Source organism: Mauremys mutica, chromosome 5 (assembly GCF_020497125.1).
Source record: "Mauremys mutica isolate MM-2020 ecotype Southern chromosome 5, ASM2049712v1, whole genome shotgun sequence".
In the NCBI taxonomy this organism is placed as follows: domain Eukaryota; kingdom Metazoa; phylum Chordata; order Testudines; family Geoemydidae; genus Mauremys; species Mauremys mutica.
In genome coordinates, this window is record NC_059076.1 from 12,989,507 (window position 1) to 13,009,247 (window position 19,741).

Genomic DNA, 19,741 nt, shown 5'->3' on the forward strand with positions numbered 1-19,741 from the left:
GGCCCCGCCCCCCTCCTACGGTTGGCGCTTCCGGGAGGGAGGCGGCGAGGGCCGGTGGGAGCGACCCCAACGGTGCTCAGACCCCCCGCCCGAGCGCCACGCAGAGCCCCTCGCTCCCCGGGTCAGCCGCGCTCCGCTTCCCACGGAGAGGCCGCGGCCGGCGGTGGTGGGAGGGGCGTGTCTGTGCTGGGAGGGGTCTAGGGGGGTACGGGAAGGGGGGGTCTGTGCTGGGAGGGGTCTATGGGGTACGAGAAGGGGGGGTCTGTGCTGGGAGGGGTTCTTGGGGGGAGCTGGAGCAGAGTATATGCAGCGGGGGGCTGCTGGAGTTGGTGTTTGGGGGCCGTGGGGCAGGTATGTGTAAGGGATGAGTATTTAGGGGGCTGGAGGGGTGTGTGTGTACTGAGGGGTATTGGGGATATGTGTACTGGGGTGAGTGGGGGTACGGGAAGGGGGTCTGTGTACTGGGGTGTGTATTTGGGGGTACGGGAAGGGGGTCTGTGTACTGGGGTGAGTGGGGGTACGGGAAGGGGGTCTGTGTACTGGGGTGAGTGGGGGTACGGGAAGGGGGTCTGTGTACTGGGGTGAGTGGGGGTACGGGAAGGGGGTCTATACTGTGGTGGGTATTTGGGGGTACGGGAAGGGGGTCTGTGTACTGGGAGAGGTTTCCAGGGGGTGCTGGAACAGGTACCTGTGGCCTCACTCTCAAGGTGGATGGGGCAATGTCGCTCCCTGGGATGGTGGCAGGGCAGTTGGCGCAGGTCTGGGACACAGTACCAGCCAACTATCAGTCAGTACCTCCCTGCCTCTTCCTCTCCCCAGGACTGGGAGCTGGGGCTTGGGTGGGTGGGATCCGGCAGCTGCGGCTGCAGTGGAGGGACCCATCGGGATGTGGAGCCAGCTCTTTCTGAGCTGCAGTGTCTGCTCCGCAAGAATCCTGAACATGTCATCTTATTTGAAAAATCTGCTTGGACAGAGAGTGGAAGATCAAAAAAGGAAACTGAAAACCTGGATGTATGGTAACCTACAGAGCCACTCTCAGCCCGTCACCCCCACACAGCACCACTCCAAACCCTCCTGCCACAGTGCCACTCGTAATCCCCCCGTTGGAGCCACTTCGAGCCCCTGTCACTCCCCCACAGCACCACTCCCAGACCCTCCCACAGTGCTTCTCTGCACCCTCTGCTATCCCTCACAACAGCACCGCTCCCAGTTCACTCCAAGCTACTCTGAACCCTGCATCACTTCCAACAGAGCTACTCCCAGACCCCCATCACCTCCATACAGTGCCACTGCCAGACTTCCTCCACAGCTCTCCCAGAGCCATTTTAAACCCCCCTTCACCCTCACATGAAGCTGCTCCCAGGTCACTTGTGTACATATCCCCTCCCACTAACCCCCTCACTCAGAACCAGCTCCCTACATGCATATAGCCACTCCCAGCTCCCCTCCGCATCCCCCAACTGCCTACACAAAGCTACTCCTAACCCTGCCCACAACCACTCCCAGTGCCCCTCTCCCCCGCAGTCTATCCTAGCTTCCTCCCCTCACCCCCGAACATAAATAACCACTCCTAACCTTCCCCGCATGCACGCCTGCACACAGTAACTCCCAGCCCTCTTCCCCCCACATGCTCTTGGAGTTATTTTTTGTACAGGTGTGATATTCCCTAGGATGCAATCTGGACAGCTGTGTCCCCTCAATTCTCCAGTCTGGTCTTGCTGTCTCAGCCTCTAGCATGCAAAATCACTCCCAGCTGCATTGTACGAGTGTTACAGCTAACCATTCAGTAATTACATTATAGGGCAACACCAGCTAATTCCTAGTACCAGACTGGTGCTCAGAAATGTGCATCTTGTACTACCCAGCTCTTTCCTTCTGTGCAATACAAGCTCATAGAAAGTCTGTCATTTCAATAATAGAAAGTGTTATGCACAAATCTTATCCCAAATGGAGGCTCCTAAGCACTTCAATCCAAACACACACAGTGATTTAGGTAAAACAAAACTACAGAAAGATTTTAAGTGATTGCAAATAATGAGGCATAAAAGTCAGTATTGGTTACAAAGAAAAGAAAGGGCAAAAATGCAAACTAAAACTAACTGAGCAAGCTAACTGAAATCAAAGCAAATATAAGAGGACTGTTGGCCCTGTACTAAAACTCAGTGAGGGTTTTTTTTGTTTGGCTACCTCCCAGCCCCAAAAGGGAAGGGTTGCTGGGAAATCAAGACCCTGGGACTGACAGTCCCTGGGGGCAATGGGGAGAGGCCCCTGCTCCAGGTCAGCCTGATTGACAGGGTGGGCAGTCCAATGAGGGAGGCAGGAGGGGTCCCATTCTCTGTCTGAGCTGAAGCTGCCTGGACCAGAATGGGGTCAAGCTAAGGAGAGAGCAGGAGCTCAGGCTGAGCTGGGGAGCAGAGCCGTGCTGGCCAGAGCCAGAGACCATTAGAGAAGCAGCCTGAGCTGGGGAGAGCGGCAGCAAGAGCCAGAGAGCAGATCCATGCTGGGAGGAGAGCTGCAGCAACCAGAGCCAGAGGGGCCAGAAAAGCAGTCCAGGGAACTGGAGGCAGAGCAGCAGCAGGGCTGAGGCAGAAGGGAGGTGGAACTGGAGCCGGGTGCGGTGAGCAGCTGGGGAGAGCGAGAGGGATCTGGGCAGAGGGCCCTGCGCAGGGAGATGCCACCAGCCAAGAGGCCCTGCAAGCCAGACTTGGAGGGAACTGTAACCCCGACTATGGGGGAGAACGCTGGGAAGAAGGGTCCTGCCATTTGGAGTCTGAGGGCGTGTGGCTACTGCCAGAGCAAGTGTCTACCCACAGCATCCCTGCAGCACAGTCAGGGCCTGGACAGGAGGCCTGGCACATGTGACGAACAGATTGTGAACTTCTCTTATATTCCAGAGTCGGCTGTTTGTGATGTCCCCATGCCAGAGAGCGAGGTTGTGTCCTTAACTTCTCCCATTTTTTCCTTATTTTTTTTTAAATTGCTGTTTAATAAATTGTATTTGCTTGAAATATATGAAATGATCAGTGGGTCAGGGAAGCGTCCGAAGCGGAGAGAGTACCTGGGAATGGAGACACCCTAACCCCTGTCTTATGTGACCAGGACAAGATAGGGGGTTGAGCCCCCCAGGAATCCTGGGCCCAGTCTTGTCAGGGTTATGAAGACTCTGCCACACAGGAGAGTGGAAGGGGAGCCCTTGAGGTCAGGCACGCCTCTGGGTAAAAGGAGTGGGAGTGAGGACTCAGATCCTTTCAGTAGCCAATTCCACCAGGATAGTGTATATACCAAGAAAGTTCCCCAGAATAGTGGGACCAATCCCCTGTTTACATAAAGGCTTTTCTCACAACTTGTTTGTTGCCGTCTTTACTGGCTGGAAACCTTCCAGCCAGGACCCCTCCCCCAGTTCTATGTTTCTTTAGGTGGTGGTGCTGCGGTGAGCAGAGAGGAGTGGAGGCAAGAGGTGATTTGGGGCCTCTAATCCTCATTTTTGTATCTTTTCCTCCTCTTTTAGAATAATCTCCAGCTGGGGTCCAGGTGACAGGAACCCCCAGCTGATTATTTGCCAATATGTAAATTTCTTGCTTACACCCTCTTGCCAAAAAAAATGGCTGTTTAACTCAATACAGGTGGTCCCTGGTATACATCTCCTCCTTAGCCATTGCTTTGGATCTCTGTCACTCATCAACAGGGGACGTGTTCCGATTTACGTTGGTCCTGATCCGCATATCCATCGTTTGCATGGATCAGGACCAACATGAATTGGAACACGTTCACCTATTGTACAGTACAGAAGCCCAGTGTAAAGGAGTTTTCAAAGTTCTACTACATCTTGAACAGTGTGGAAAACATTGGTGTGTCGTGGGAAGAGGTCACTTTGCAATGTATGAATGGTGTTTGGTGCCATGCATGGCCAGATGCTGTCCACAGCTTCATGGGATTTGATGCCATTCCTGGTCTCGAGCAAGAAATTGTCAAGTTGGCGAAGGATGTCAGCTTCAAGGAGGTGGAGGAGGAGGATATACAGGAGTTGTTGGAGTCTCACGTTGAGCAACTGACAAACGAGGAACTGATTGAGCTGGACCAACAATGGATATCTGAAGAAAACAAGGATGATGATGATGTACGGCAGGAAGCCAGGAGTCTGATGACAAAGAATCTCTCGTTTCTCTGGATTTCTGGATGAGATGACTGAAATCATACAGAGCGGTGATCCTTTTTGTGAACAATCTGCCAGTCTCCACCGTTTTCAATAATGCAGTAGCTTGCTACAGGCAGATCTATTGTTCAAAGATTCATGCAGGAGGGCAGCTGTCAATAAAATCCCTTTTTAAGACTTCTGCGACCAAAACCCAAGAAAACCCAGGTTCCACCGCTTCCTAAGTTTAGTGTAATCAACACGGTTTTATACTGTATTACTGTACTATATTTACTGTATTAAAATGTTCTGTGTTTGAACGGTGTTAGTAGGGTTCTACGTTATTTTATTCAATGTTTTATGTGTAAACTGTGTACTGTATAAGTTGTCATTGTGAAAAGGTACACCGTTTAAGAAAAAAGTATTGTCTAGTTGTGAACACATCTCCCCCTTATTCCATTATTTCTTATGGGGAAAAATTCTCTGGTATACATTGTTTTGGTATCCATCACCCTTTTCAAGAACGCAACTCCAGTGTATATTAGTCCACTTGATTATGTTGACACCTGTTTGAGGTGCTGGCTAACCTTTTGTGTCAGAGGAACCGGTTTGGGCTGTTTTTAAAAAAAAACTTGAAACATGTCTCAGCAATGTCATCTACTGCTTCCCCCCATCCATAAGGCTTGTTACCCTTTGTTACCCAAAGCTATTAGGTTGGTTTGACATGATTTGTTCTTTACAAATCCATGTTGCCTCTTACTTATCACCTTATTATTTTCTAGGTGTTTACAATTTGATTACTTATTTGTTCCAAATACTTTCCAGGGACAGTAACTCCTCACCTAAAGTTGTAGTTATGTTCCTGAAAAATGCGACTTTAAGCGAAACCATGTTAAGTGAATCCAATTTCCCCATAAGAATTAATGTAAATGAGGGGGAAACTTTTTTCACCAGACAAAAGACTATATATATACACACACACAGTATAAGTTTTAAACAAACAATTTAATACTGGTAGACAGTGATGATGATTGTGAAGTTTGGTTGAGGTGGAGGAGTCAGAGGGAATATTATATTTCCCAGGGAATGCCTTACTGCTAAATGATGAACTAGCAATTGAATGAGCCCTCAAGGGTTAATTCTCACACTCTACAAGGCAGCAGGAATAGAGGGAGGACACACACCATGTGTGTGCGTGCGCATTTCCCCTTTAAGTACGCTGGCCCTATTCTTAAGTACACTGCCTTGTTAATTAGATCAGCTTGCTGAGACCACAGCTGCTGCCAGCAAGCTCCCTCTGTCCTGAGCCCTGTCGTGTGTCCCCCCTGCTCTATGGAAGATGGGGTAAGTGGGGTGCAGGAGCAGGGGGGAAGGACACCTTAACCTTAGCCCCCCTCTTCCTGTCCTTCCCCTGCATAGCAAGCAGGAGTCTTGGGGAGCAGCTCCAAGGCAGAGGGCTGGGGCAGCACATGGCAGTGGGGGGAGGCTCAGCTGAACTGCCAGCAACTGATAGCCTGCTGGGCAGCTACTGCACAGGGAACTTAGGGGAGCAGGGAGCTGATGGGGGGCTGCCGGTCCACCCTGGTTCCAAGCCCCCACCAGCGAGCTGCAACGGGCTGCTCTTCCTGCAAGCAGTGGACAAAGCGGGCAGCTGCCAAATGACGTTAGAAGGGAGCATTGCACAACTTTAAACAAGCATGTTCCCTAATTGATCAGGAATGAAACAGCATTAACCGGGATGACTTTAAGTGAGAAGTTATGGTACTGAAGTTAAGCTGACTGATCTGTAATTCCAGCACTGTTTCCAATACGGATCCTTGAGGAAACCTACTATTTACCCCCCTCCACTGTGAAAACTGACCATTTATTTCTACCCTTTGTTTCTTATCTTTTAACCAGTTATTGATCCATGAGAGGACCTTTCCTCTTATCCCATGACACCTTAGTTTGCTGAAGAGCCTTTGGTCCAAGTACACTATATCCACTTGACACCTTTGTCCACATTCTTCTTGACTCCTGCAAATTAATCTAATAGAATGGTGAGGTATGATTTCTCTTTACAAAAAAGACGGTTACTCACCGTTGTAACTGTTGTTCTTCGAGATGTGTTGCTCCTATCCATTCCAGTTAGGTGTGCGCGCCGCGCGTGCATGGCTCTTCGGAAGATTTTTACCCTAGCAACACCGGCGGGCCGGCTGGGCGCCCCCTGGAGTGGTGCCGCTATAGCGCTGGATATATACCCCAGCCGGCCTGTCCGCTCCTCAGTTCCTTCTTGCCGGCTACTCCGACAGTGGGGAAGGAGGGCGGGTCTGGAATGGATAGGAGCAACACATCTCGAAGAACAACAGTTACAACAGTGAGTAACCGTCTTTTCTTCTTCGAGTGATTGCTCCTATGCATTCCAGTTAGGTGATTCCCAAGCCTTACCTAGGCGGTGGGGTCGGAGTGAGACGTGGCAGAGTGTAAGACTGCTGAGCCGAAGGCTGCATCGTCTCTGGATTGCTGCACCAACGCGTAGTGGGAAGCGAAGGTGTGGACAGAAGACCAGGTGGCCGCTCTACAGATGTCCTGGATGGGGACATGGGCCAGGAAGGCGGCAGACGAGGCTTGCGCTCTCGTAGAGTGAGCGGTGAGGCGGTTAGCTGGTACACAAGCAAGCTCGTAGCATGTTCGGATACATGCAGTGACCCAGGAGGAAATCCTCTGAGAGGAGACCGGCTTGCCTTTCACACGATCCGCCACCGCTACGAACAGTTGGGGCGAGCGTCGGAAGGATTTTGTTCGCTCTATGTAGAAAGCAAGGGCCCTGCGGACGTCCAGGGTGTGAAGCTGTTGTTCCCGACTTGAGGCATGAGGCTTCGGGAAAAAAACAGGAAGAAAAATGTCCTGGTTCAAATGGAAGGCCGACACCACCTTAGGGAGGAAGGCCGGGTGTGGTCGAAGCTGAACTTTGTCTGCATGAAAGATGGTATACGGTGGACCAGCCGTCAGGGCCATGGGCGCCAACTTATATGGGCTCCTGGAGCTAAAGCCCCAGGAATATTCACAATCAGGGGCTCTGCTCCACCAATATTTGGAGCTAGGTTTTGCCCCTTTAAATCCCAGCCGCAGCCGGGAGTCAGAGGGCTCTGGGCTGCCGGCAGCAGCGGGGAGCCCAGTGCCTTTTAAATCCCAGCCGCGGCCGGGAATCAGAGGGCTCTGGGCTGCCCGCTGCGGCGGGGAGCCCAGAGCCCTTTAAATCCCAGCCGCGGCTGGGAATCAGAGGGCTCCGGGCCGGGAATCAGAGGGCTCTGGGCTGCCTGCAACCGCGGGGAGTCCAGAGCCCTTTAAATCCCAGCCGCGGCCGGGAATCAGAGGGCTCTGGGCTGCCCGCTGCGGCAGGGAGCCCAGAGCCCTTTAAATCCCAGCCGCGGCTGGGAATCAGAGGGCTCTGGGCTGCCTGCAACCGCGGGGAGCCCAGAGCCCTTTAAATCCCAACCGCGGCCGGGAATCAGAGGGCTCTGGGCTGCCAGCAGCAGCGGGGAGCCCAGAGCCTTTTAAATCCCAGCCGCGGCCGGGAATCAGAGGGCTCTGGGCTGCCTGCAACCGCGGGGAGCCCAGAGCCCTTTAAATCCCAGCCGCGGCTGGGAATCAGAGGGCTCCGGGCTGCCTGCAACCACGGGGAGCCCAGAGCCTTTTAAATCCCAGCCACGGCTGGGAATCAGAGGGCTCCGGGCTGCCTGCAACTGCGGGGAGCCCAGAGCCCTTTAAATCTCAGCCGCGGCTGGGAATCAGAGGGCTCCGGGCTGCCTGCAACCGCGGGGAGCCCAGGATTTAAAGGGCTCCGGGCTGCCTGCAACCACGGGGAGCCCAGAGCCCTTTAAATCTCAGCCGCGGCTGGGAATCAGAGGGCTCTGGGCTGCCCGCAGGGGCAGACAGCCCAGAGCCCTTTGAATGCCAGCCGCGGCGGCTGGGATTTAAAGGGCTCAGGGCTCCCCGCGGCTGCCAGCAGCTCAGAGCCCTTTGAATCCCAGCCCCTGGCCGCTGATTGCCCCCTCCCCAGACCCCTGCCCCAACTGCCTCCCAGGACCCCCACCCCCTATCTAAGCACCACTGGTCCTTGTCCCCCGATTACCCACTCCCGAGACAACTGCCCCTAACTGCCCCTTGGGACCCCAGCCCCTATCTAAGCCTCCCTTCTCCTTGTCCCCAACTGCCCCCTCCTGAGACCCCACCCAACTTCCCCCCAGGACCCCACCCCCTACCTGTCCCCTGATAAACCCCCTGGACTCCCATGCCTATCCAATTGCTGCCTGTCCCCTGACTGCCCCTCCGAACCTCTGCCCCATCCAACCCCCCCTGCTCCTTGTCCCTTGAGTGCCCCCCAGAACCCCCTACCCCTTCTCCAACCTTGTAATCTTGTGGCACTGACGCGTTGTAGCTTCATTTTATATCGGCTTACAGGGCGGGAGCGGGGGGGCACCACCATTTTGGGCACCACCAAAAATTATACAAACCTGCCGCCTATGGTCAGGGCATGAAGCTCGGAAACTCGCCTCGCTGAGGTTATGGCGACGAGAAAAGCTGTTTTCCACGACAGATGGAGCAGGGAACACGTGGCCAAGGGCTCAAAGGGGGCTCTCATGAGCCTGGTCAAAACTAGATTCAGATCCCAGGACGGGGTAGGACGCCGTACTGGCGGGAACAAGTGATCTAGGCCTTTGAGGAAACGGGAAACCGTCGGATCGGAGAAGATGGACCGGTGACCGGCGGGCGGCCGAAAGGCGGATATGGCCGCTAGGTGCACTTTCAACGATGAGACCACGAGACCTTGCTCCTTAAGTGACCAGAGGTAGTCCAGGATCGTTGGTATAGGGACGTCGAACAGATTCAGGTCTCTCTGATCGCACCAGAGTGCGAAACGCTTCCATTTCGCGAGGTAAGTCGAGCGAGTGGAGGGCTTCCTGCTCTCTAGCAGGACTCGCTGGACCGCCACCGAACAGGCACGCTCCGCGTGGGTCAACCACTCAGGCACCAGGCTGTAAGATGGAGGGACTGCAGGTCCGGGTGGCGGAGCCTGCCAAAGTCCTGCGTTATCAGATCCGGCCACAACGGGAGGGGAATGGGATCCCGGACGGAGAGCTCGAGCAGCAGAGTGTACCAGTGCTGCCTCGGCCAGGCCGGAGCGACGAGTATGAGGTGGGCCCTATCCCTCCGAAGCTTGAGAAGCACCCAATGTACGAGCGGGAACAGAGGGAAGGCATATAGGAGGTGACCCGTCCAGGAGCAGAGGAATGCGTCCGACAGGGAGCCCGGGGCGCGACCCTGGTAAGAACAGAACTGGTGGCACTTCCTGTTCTCTTTGGAGGCAAACAGGTCTATCTGGGGAAACCCCCACCTCCGGAAAATTGTGTGCACCACATCTGGGCGGAGGGACCACTCGTGGGAAAGGAACGACCTGCTGAGATGGTCGGCCAGCGTGTTCTGCACCCCTGGAAGATAGGACGCTACCAGGTGAATCGAGTGGGTTATGCAGAAGTCCCACAGGAGCATCGCTTCCGTGCAAAGCAGGGAGGATCGGGCCCCACCCTGCTTGTTGACATAAAACATCGCCGCCGTGTTGTCCGTAAACACCGCGACACAGCGCCCTTGGAGATGGGAGCGGAAGGTTTGACACGCGAGGCGAATCGCCCGCAGTTCCCTGACATTGATATGTAAGGAGAGCTCTCGGGGCGACCAGAGACCCTGGGTGTGCAGGTCGGCCAGGTGTGCCCCCCAGCCCAGCTCCGAAGCATCCGTGGTCAGGGTGACGGATGGTTGAGGAGGGCGGAATGGGACTCCGGCACACACGACTTCTGGGTCCAGCCACCAGCTGAGCGAAGTGAGGATCGGCTTCGTGGGCGTGACCACCATATCCATGGAGTCGCGGTGGGGCCGATACACCGACGCAAGCCAAGTTTGAAACGGGCGAAGGTGCAACCTCGCGTACGGAGTGACGAACGTGCACGAAGCCATGTGGCCCAGGAGGCGGAGGCAGGAACGCACCGTTGTTGTTGGGAAGGATTGCAGGCCCCGAACTAAGGAGACCAGAGACTGATGCCGAGGTTGAGGCAGGCAGGCCCTGGCCAAATTGGAATCCAGGACCGCTCCGATGAACTCCACCCTCTGCGATGGAGTCAACGTGGACTTCTCGGCATTTATCATAAGTCCTAGGTGCTGAAACAGGGCTAGGATCGTGGTCATGTGACTCGCTACCAGTTGGTGGGATGGTCCACGTACCAGCCAATCGTCGAGATACGGATATACGTGTATTCGACGATGGCGGAGGGCCGCGGCAACCACTGCCATGCACTTGGTGAAGACCCTCGGCGCGGTGGAGAGGCCGAAGGGTAGCACTGCAAACTGGTAGTGCGTGCTGTTGACAACGAAACGCAGGAAGCGTCGATGGAGAGGGTAAATCGCGATATGGAAATACGCGTCCTTCATGTCGAGGGCGGCAAACCAGTCTCCCGGATCCAGGGAGGGAATGGTAGTCCCCAGGGTTACCATGCGAAACTTGAGCTTGAGCAGGTACCTGTTGAGCTCTCGGAGGTCGAGTATGGGTCGTAGACCTCCCTTCGCCTTGAGGATTAGGAAATATCGGGAATAAAATCCCCTGCCTCGCATATCGCTCGGCACCTCCTCTATGGCACCCAAGCTCAGCAGAGACTCGACCTCTTGTGAGAGGACTTGCTAGTGAGAGGGGTCCCTGAAGAGGGACGGGGTGGGAGGGTGGGAGGGAGGGGGTGAAACAAACTGAAGACGGTAACCGGACTCTACCGTGCGTAGCACCCAGTTGTCCGTTGTAATCTGGGACCACGCCAGGAGGAAGTGGGAAAGACGGTTGAAAAATAACGGGGAAGGATCCAGTGAAGAGACTGATGGGCCGTCCTCGGGCGTCCCATCAAAATGCCTGTTTCGGCCCTTGAGGGGCTTTAGAGGGCGCCTGGGACTGGGTACGCCGGTTGCCCGATGGTCTACGGCGGTTCAGTCTGCCTCTGCGTCCATTATCAGGCCGCGACCTGGACTGATTAAATGGCCGATACGGCTGCTGCCTGAAGGACCTCCGCTGGGTAGCAGGCGTGTGCATGCCCAGGGTGCGGATGGCAATACGGCCATCCTTAAGGGTCTGGATTCTGGAGTCTGTCTTCTCCGAGAATAGGCCCTTGGTATCGAAGGGCAGGTCCTGCAAGGTATACTGGACTTCTGGCGGCAAGGTAGACGATTGCAGCCAGGAGATCCTCCTCATGGTCACTCCTGATGCCAAAGTCCTGGCTCCGGAATCTGCAGAGTCCAGTGAGGCCTGGATGGAGGACCTGGAGGCTTTCTTGCCCTCTTCTAGCAGGGCAGAGAACTCCTGCCTGGAGGATGTGGGAATCAACTCCGTAAACTTAGAGAGGGCCACGAAGTTGTCGTAGGCATAGCGGCTAAGGAGAGCCAACTGATTGGATATCCGTAGTTGAAGGCCGCCAGCCGAATAGACCTTCCGGCCCAACAGGTCCATCCTGCGCACGTCCTTGGACTTCGGCGCTGGCGCGGGCTGCCCATTTCTCTCCCGGTCATTCACCGACTGCACAACGAGGGAGTCTGGGGCCGGGTGCGTATACAGGTACTCGTACCCGGTCGGGGGCACTGAGTACTTTCGCTCCACGCCTCGAGCAGTGGGAGGGATGGACGCAGGTGATTGCCAGATTGTAGTGGCATTTTTCTGAATAGTGCGAATGAAGGGCAGGGCCACTCGCATCGGGGCCTCAGCTCCAATCACATTAGTAACCGGATCCTCGTCCTCAGTGACCTCTGCGACCGGGAGGTTAATGGCTTGTGCCACCCGACGGAGGAGGTCCTGATGGGCACGCAAGTCAATTGGTGGGGGATCCGATGATGAGGACCCCGCCACCGCCTCGTCCGGCGAGGAAGACGAGGAATGGCCCTGACCCATGGCTTGTAGCTGTGGTTCGTCCATGGGGTGCGAAGCCTCCGCCTCTACGGGATGTTCCGCCGGTACAGGTGGCGGCGGAACCTCAACCGGAGGTGATGGAGGGGGCCTGCTGACAGTGGCTTCCGGCACCCTGTGGTCAGAGGGCCTGGGTCGCTGGAGGGAGGGGGCGCCTTGAGCCTCGTGAAAGGCCCAGGGGGTCCAGAAGCCCCATTGCTGTGGACCGTGGTCCTGTCCTTGGGGGTCTGCCCGGTGATTTCCACCGCTGCCCTCGTGCGAGGTGACCGACGGTTGGCGGGAAAGCCATGGGGGGGCAGAGGCGCTCAGGGACTGCGCCGTCGATGCCGCTAGTCTGTCTGTGGACGGTGCCGGGGACCGGTGCCGATCGTCGCGGTACCGGGAGCGAGACTGTCGACCGCGTGAGTACCGGGAGGTCGACCGCGATCTCGACCGTCGTCGACGGGAGCGGCTCCGAGAACGGTGACGGGAGCGGTGACGGGATCCGGACCTTCTTCGGTGCCGACGGTCCGGAGACCGGGACCGGGATCGCCTCCGGGAGTGCGACCGGTACCGCGATGAGGAGCGGTACCGGGACTGAGACCGGCGCCAAGACGGAGAGCGGTACCAGGATGGTGACCGGTGCCGGGACCTGGATCGGCGTGAAGGTGACCGTCTCCGGGATCGGGAGCGGGACCTGGATCACCTTCTATCCTGTCTGTCAGGGGAAGGAGGCCGTAACATGGCCGGCTTGCCCACTGACTGCACAGCCCGCACCGGCGGTGCCAGGGGCCGGAGGCTCGGTGCCTCTGTTAGCTCTATGAGCTCCCTCGTCTCGGGCGTGGATGGGAGAGGCAGCTCGACCACGGTTTGCACCAGGGAGCACGGAGGTACCAGACTCAACGGCCCTGTCGGCGCCGGAGTCGACGGTACCGCGCACGGTCCGTGCGCTGTCGAGGTCGGTACCGAGGGGGCCGACACTGGCTGTTGGACAAGCGGTCTCGATACAGCAGTCTTCCCAGACTTTGGCTGCGGCTTCCGTTTCCCCGATGGTGAGAGGGAACGGTGCCGGGGCTTCGGTGCCGGTTGCTTCTTAAGAGTCTCGGTACCGGACCGGTCGGGGACCGCTGGAGCGCTCTGTGCCGAGGACGACGGCGGAGCTGATGGTGTCAGCACCGCAGGGGTAAGCGCCGATTCCATTAGGAGCTGCCTCAATCTAATGTCCCGCTCCTTTTTCGTTCTAGGCTTGAACGATCTGCAAATGGGACACTTATCTGGTCGATGGGCCTCACCAAGACAACGCAGGCAGGAGTCGTGAGGGTCTCCAATCGGCATGTGCCGCTGGCAAGCCGCACAGGGCTTAAACCCCGGTGTCTTGGGCATACGCCCGCACCGGACAGGAAAAGAGGGGCTAAGCCACCCTAATTCCCCTTAATCTATCTAATAACTTACTTAACTAACTATTTTAACTACTATATACACTAACTACAAAACTAGAACCGAGGTGAGCTAGGGATGTGGAGGACAAAGGAGCACTCCAACGGCCGTCACGGGCGGGAAGAAGGAACTGAGGAGCGGAGGGGCCGGCTGGGGTATATATCCAACGCTATAGCGGCGCCACTCCAGGGGGCGCCCAGCCGGCCCGCTGGTGTTGCTAGGGTAAAAATCTTCCGAAGAGCCGTGCACGCACAGCGCGCACACCTAACTGGAATGCATAGGAGCAATCACTCAAAGAAGAAGCCATGTCAACTATTCCCCCACATATTATATTTGTGTCTGATAATTTTATTCTTTAGTATAGTTTCAATTAGTTTGCCTCATACTGAAGGCAGGATTATTGGCCTGTAATTGCCAGGATCACCTTTGGAGACTTTTTTGAAAAATCAGCATTACATTAGCTAGTCACCTGTGCAGAGGCTGATTTAAGTGATAAGTTACAAACCAGTTAGTAGTGCTACAATTTCATATTTGAGTTCCTTCAGAACTCTTGGATGAATGCCTTGTGGTCCTGGTGACTTATTACTGTTTAATTTATCATCTGTTCCAAAACCTCCTTTACTGACACCTCAATCTGGGACAGGTCCTCATATTTGACACCTAACAAGAATGGCTCAGGTGTGTAGAACTTCACCCTATCCTCTGCAGTGAAGACTGAGACAAAGAATTAATGTATCTTCTTCACCATGGCCTCATATCCTCACTCTTGCTGTTTTCCTAATGCAGCACATCTGCAATGGCCTATCAGTTAGCCAGGAGTACCATCCACCTGTCTTGCTATCTTAACTAAGTCTATGCTCAGTTTCTGCCTATCCCCCATCCTCATTTGCTGTACAATTTGGCCAGATGTATTTCTGAAGGAGGCATACATGCCACTAGTGAGACTCTTGTATATACATTGGCTGGATCAGACAGATCAGAATGATGTCACAGTAGCCATACTGCTGTTGTGACATATTCCTCTTGGTGGGAGAATATCCAGAAATTACACCATTCTAGTATACCATGATGGCCATCATATTAGAGGCATGAATGGATATTTTCCAGACCTGAACAGAGATTATTGCAAACTGTGGAAAACAAAGTGGATGCTACAGCTTTGTTTTTCTGATTGGGTTGACATGGATGAGGAGTTCTTCAGGCGTTTCCGCTTAAATCAAGGTCTTAATTTAACAGTGTCATTGCAGCCTCTTGCAATACTTCAAATGGAATCAAATGTCCAATTATATGGCTTTTGATATATTGTATTCATAAGAAAATTAGTAGAATGCAACAATATACTACACAGCAATGTAATAAGTGTTTTTATTATTATTCAAAAATGACAAACTGGCTAAATTCTGCATTATTACACCAGCAGATACCCATAGTAACCCATTGTAAAAAGCTGTAAGTCAAATTCAACCTTGGTGTAACTCTGGCTTCCGTGGAAATACACCAGAGATGAATTTGGCCCAATATGCCTAGTGTTGTATGTACCTGCTATTATTTAAGACCAAATAAAGAGAAAATTCAAGGTGGTTGGGGGCGTATAAAAGTCTTAAAATATTCCCTGCTCCACTGTAGCATGAAACAGGATTCCACTGTAATTTAGAGATATGAGAGGAGTGAAATTATTATTCATCCAAAGAAGCAGAGATGTACTAGAAAGGGGAAGAAGTAATTGCTGGGAACAACAGTTTTCACCTAAGTTTAACTTCAGCCAGTATTTATTCTACCAGTCCTGAAATACCCCCTTGATAATACACCTGTAGTAAATAAACATTCTTACATTTCCACACTATTGCTAGCAATTGACAGTTTTTAATTCTAATCAGCTGTGTAGGTTGCACAAAATCATGAGACATTTAACACTTGTAGAAGTCTGTTTTCCTGTTGAGGAAGATTTACACTTCCCAATTACGTTAAAAGATGTATTTCAGATGTTACATGTGCATATCAGATGTAGAAATTACCAATTTAGGGCTTAACTCTGCTCTTAAATATGTGGATTTCTGTTACCATAGAGCTAGTGAGATCATCTGCTATCCAATTGTGTGTAAACCACAGGAACTGATTTTTACAAGACAGATACATTCCTATTCTGTGTATCTCAGATTGCGATAGAGGGTGAAACCCTGGCCCCATTGAGATCAATGGCAAAGGTTCTGTGATTTCAGTGGGACCAGGATTTCAGTGGGACCCAGATCTCTTTGTGATTCTGATTCATGTAATTCACCTCTAATTATATCTTGTTCTCATGAAAACACCACAGTACACAAATAACATTTAGAAAATACTGGTAATTCTTCAGCAAAGAGAGACTATCATAAACCCTAGACTATTCTGCATATTTAGAAGTTCAACACAACTATTTTAATTGTTCTGTAAATTTTGTGTTTTTAACGTAAATTAATAGCTAATGCCTTACCAAGTTGCCAATTTTGTAGTTTGTGCTATGTTCTAAATTACCACCTTATAGACACCTAACTGTAACTAGACTGTCAGTCTCATTATTTCTGTATTATTTGCTACATTTAAAAAAAAACCTGTTTAATGCATACAAATAAAATATTAAGTTTACTCAAATACTTGCACTGTACAAATGCTGTTAACATTTAAAATTAAAATCTTCAATAAGACCTATATACTTAGAAATATTTCTAAGAAAAATGTACAAAAATTAGAAAAATAAGTCTTCTCTGTTAGAAAAAAATACCAAAACTATTCCAACCACTGCCATAAATAATATACATATATATAATATGGTAGTGTAAAAACTGTGTGGATTGAAACAATCTGTTAGTTATTTGCATATCAGATACAGCAAAGTCTCAACTACCATTATAGAAAATACTAACCGTAACATTCAAGAATCACATTTCTCTATTCCAGTGTTTAAAAAAAGAGCAGCCCCAGGCTAGCAGAAAGTCCGGGCACATTTTCTGCAAAATCAGACATGAGTGATGGGTAAGTCTTGCGCTGGCCCACTGCACTGGGGTGAATTTCACCCAAGTATTCAGAACTGACTATAGATCTTGACAGCCCGAGGCAGAGCTTTTGTTCAAAAAATGTATTTAAAAGCTAAAAATCCTATAATCACACCTAAATTTTTTTAATTTTTTTAGTAGCTGTCAAATAAACACCATCATATCACAGTACTAAAAGTTAACTAAAAACTTAATACATTAGGGTCGAATCCAGAGACAACACCCAGTGAGGCTAAAGAGCCTCTCCAGTAGGCAGAGGAAAAATAATCTTGCTCCAGGCCAAAGCCGTAGAACCAATTCACAGCTATTATTTTATCCAGTGGTTTAAACTGCCTTTTGTACTGCAGAACCATGCTGGCTCCACAGTCAGAGGGCCCTCGGTGGTCACTGAGGTGGGGTTACATTTGTCCCTTCCTCTGTTTTTTTTTTTAAATCTGGTTAGGTAAGTCTTGCTATTCACCAACGACTCAATCCTGCACCTGCAGAAATCACTAGGAAAACTCCAACTGTCTTAATGTCCTAAAAAAAGGGAGTGATTTTCATGTAACCATTCTGGAAAATGCAAATTATGTTGCCTTGTGAGGTAAGTGGTTACGCTTCAAAACAATATACAATGCTCTGTATTGTATATCAGCAGTAAATCTATACAAGCATTTTAAATATCTAATACTACACAGCTTTAACAAAGAAAAATTACAACAAACAACGCTGAACCAAAATGTTGTCATGGGACTGGTTTCAACATCCAGGATGAAAAGGTGCCTGCTGCCAGGGAGCTGGAAACAAAGAAAAAAAGATACTTGAGAAAGGATTATGGCACAGGAAATAGAGATTCCTCTTTCCACCCTCCAAAGCCCACCAAACACCAGGCCTTTGCACTTCTATAGCATCTTCTGAAGGTTTCGAAAGCATTCACCGACTGAAGCACTGACCTTCACCCTGTGCAGAGGACAGCAAAAGGCCTATGCACCTTGAAGTCCTGTAATGCAAAGTCCTTCTGTGCAGGGGTGAATTTCAGCCTATATAAATATTTACAATGAGTGAAGCCGAACACCACTTGTCCAAGAGTACAGACCAAGTCTGTGGAATAGCTGGGGTTTGAATCCAGTTTGCCTGATTCCCAGTCCTATGCTTCAACTACTACCATATTCCCTCTGCATGAGTCTATAAATGTAGACTATCCATTGGCGTTTCAAAAATGCCTATGTGATTTAGGAGCACAAGTTGCACAGAAAGTCAGCAGAATGTGTGCTTCTAAGTCAAATAATTGCTTTTGAAAAAATCCCACCTATACTCTTATCCATTACTGGCAAATACCTCATAAATCATAAGGAAGACTATGTTTTAGTCATGGGTATTTTTAGTAAATGTCATGGACAGGTCACAGGCAGTAAACAAAAATTCACGGCCCCTGACTTTTACTAAATACCCCTGACTAAAACTTGGGAGGGAGGGGCGGCTCAGAAGGATGGTGCTGGGGGTGTTGCGGGTGCTGGGGAGGGGGGCATGGCCTGGGGGGGTGCCACGGGTACTTGGGTGGGGAGTTGAGGCCTGGGAGGGATTACAGGGGGGTGCCCAGGGGGCACCACGGGTGCTGGGGAGGTGGCCCGGGGGCCACAGCAGGTGCTCGGGGGGGACACAGCCCAGGGGGGCACCACAGGCATTCGGGGGGGCACAGCCCGGGGGGCACTGTGGATGCTGGGGTGGGGGGTTGGCGGGTCTGATGCAGGCTCCCTACCTGGCTCCTGGGAAGCGGGGACCCCAGCTCCTAGCTCCATGTGCTGCCTCCACTCTGCCCCAAGCCCCGGTTCTGCAGCCCTCATTGGCAGGGAACCGTGGCCAATGGGAGCTTTGGGGGCGGAGACAGCACGTGGAACTAGGAGCTGAGGGGAGTTGCTGTCACCCTTACGGGAACCGCCCCCCTCAGTAAGCACTGCCCCGCACCCCAACCCCCATCCCTGAGCCACCCCCCCCAAACTCCTGCTGCTGGGGAGCGTGGGCGGGGGGAGCAGACTGCCCCAGCAGCATCCAGTGCGACTGGCCCAGGGCTGCCCGAGCTGCTCAGGTAGCCCCCGGGCCAGGCACACCAGCCACTGCAGAAGTCACGCAGGTCACAGAATCCATGACCTCTGTGACAAACACGGAGCCTTAATCATAAGCACCAAAAAAATATCAGAAATGTTCTCAGGAAGTAGGAGGGTAGCACTGAGCATCGGAAAGGGGAAAAAATCCTGCTGCTCTTTGTAAAACAGAGCCTACTTTAGTACAAAAAGGAAATCAATCTCTTCTAGTCCAAACCAGGGTGTGAACTCAAACTCTCATCACCACCATTTTTCATTTACCGAGCAGGGGAGGGGGAATGGTTACCTCAAAAGAGAGTGGTATTGGGCAGAAGAGTGGTTAAAAAAACCTAACCAAACATGACAGCTATTCTAGCAAAACAGAACTGAAAATCATGTACCCAATTGTTTATATGTATCTTTGTGCACACAGTAAATACATGGTTGCTGGGAACAGGAAAGGGAAGTTACTTACCACTAAAGTAACTGAAGTTCTCTGAGATGTGTGGTCCTTCCCTGTATTCCACTGAGGGTGCACATGCGCCGGTGACCGGCAGATTTTTTGCTAGCAGTGTGTATCGGACTATGCCCGCGCACTTATCTCCTCATGCTCCAAGCCGAGAGCATAAGAAGCGGTGCAGACCAGCCACCTCTCCAGTTCCTTTTCTACTGTGAATCAACTTTAACATCTGCAGCAGAGGGGAAGGAGGACGGGTAGTGGAATACAGACAGGTTTCACACACCTCAAATAACTCGTTGCTGTACAGGAGTGTAACTTCCCTTTCTTCTTCAAGTGCTGGCCCCTATGTGTATTCCACGATTGGTGCCTACAAGCAGTGTCTATGAAGGAGGAGGATGCGAGGACCTCTGGGAGGCTACAGACAGTACTACAGCAGCGCCCAGGGAAGTGTCAGCTGCAGAGGCCTGCACCAAAACATGATCTCTGCAGAAGATATGGACTGACTCCACATGGCTCCTTTACAAATTTCAAGAATGAGGACATTTTGTAACGAGGCTACTGAAGCAGCCTGGGCTCTCACACCTTGCAGTGCAGGAGTATTTGTCAGCTAGCATAGCAGAATGCAGCTCGGGATCCATTTGGAAAGTAGTTGGAGATGAGACAGCTTCCCCT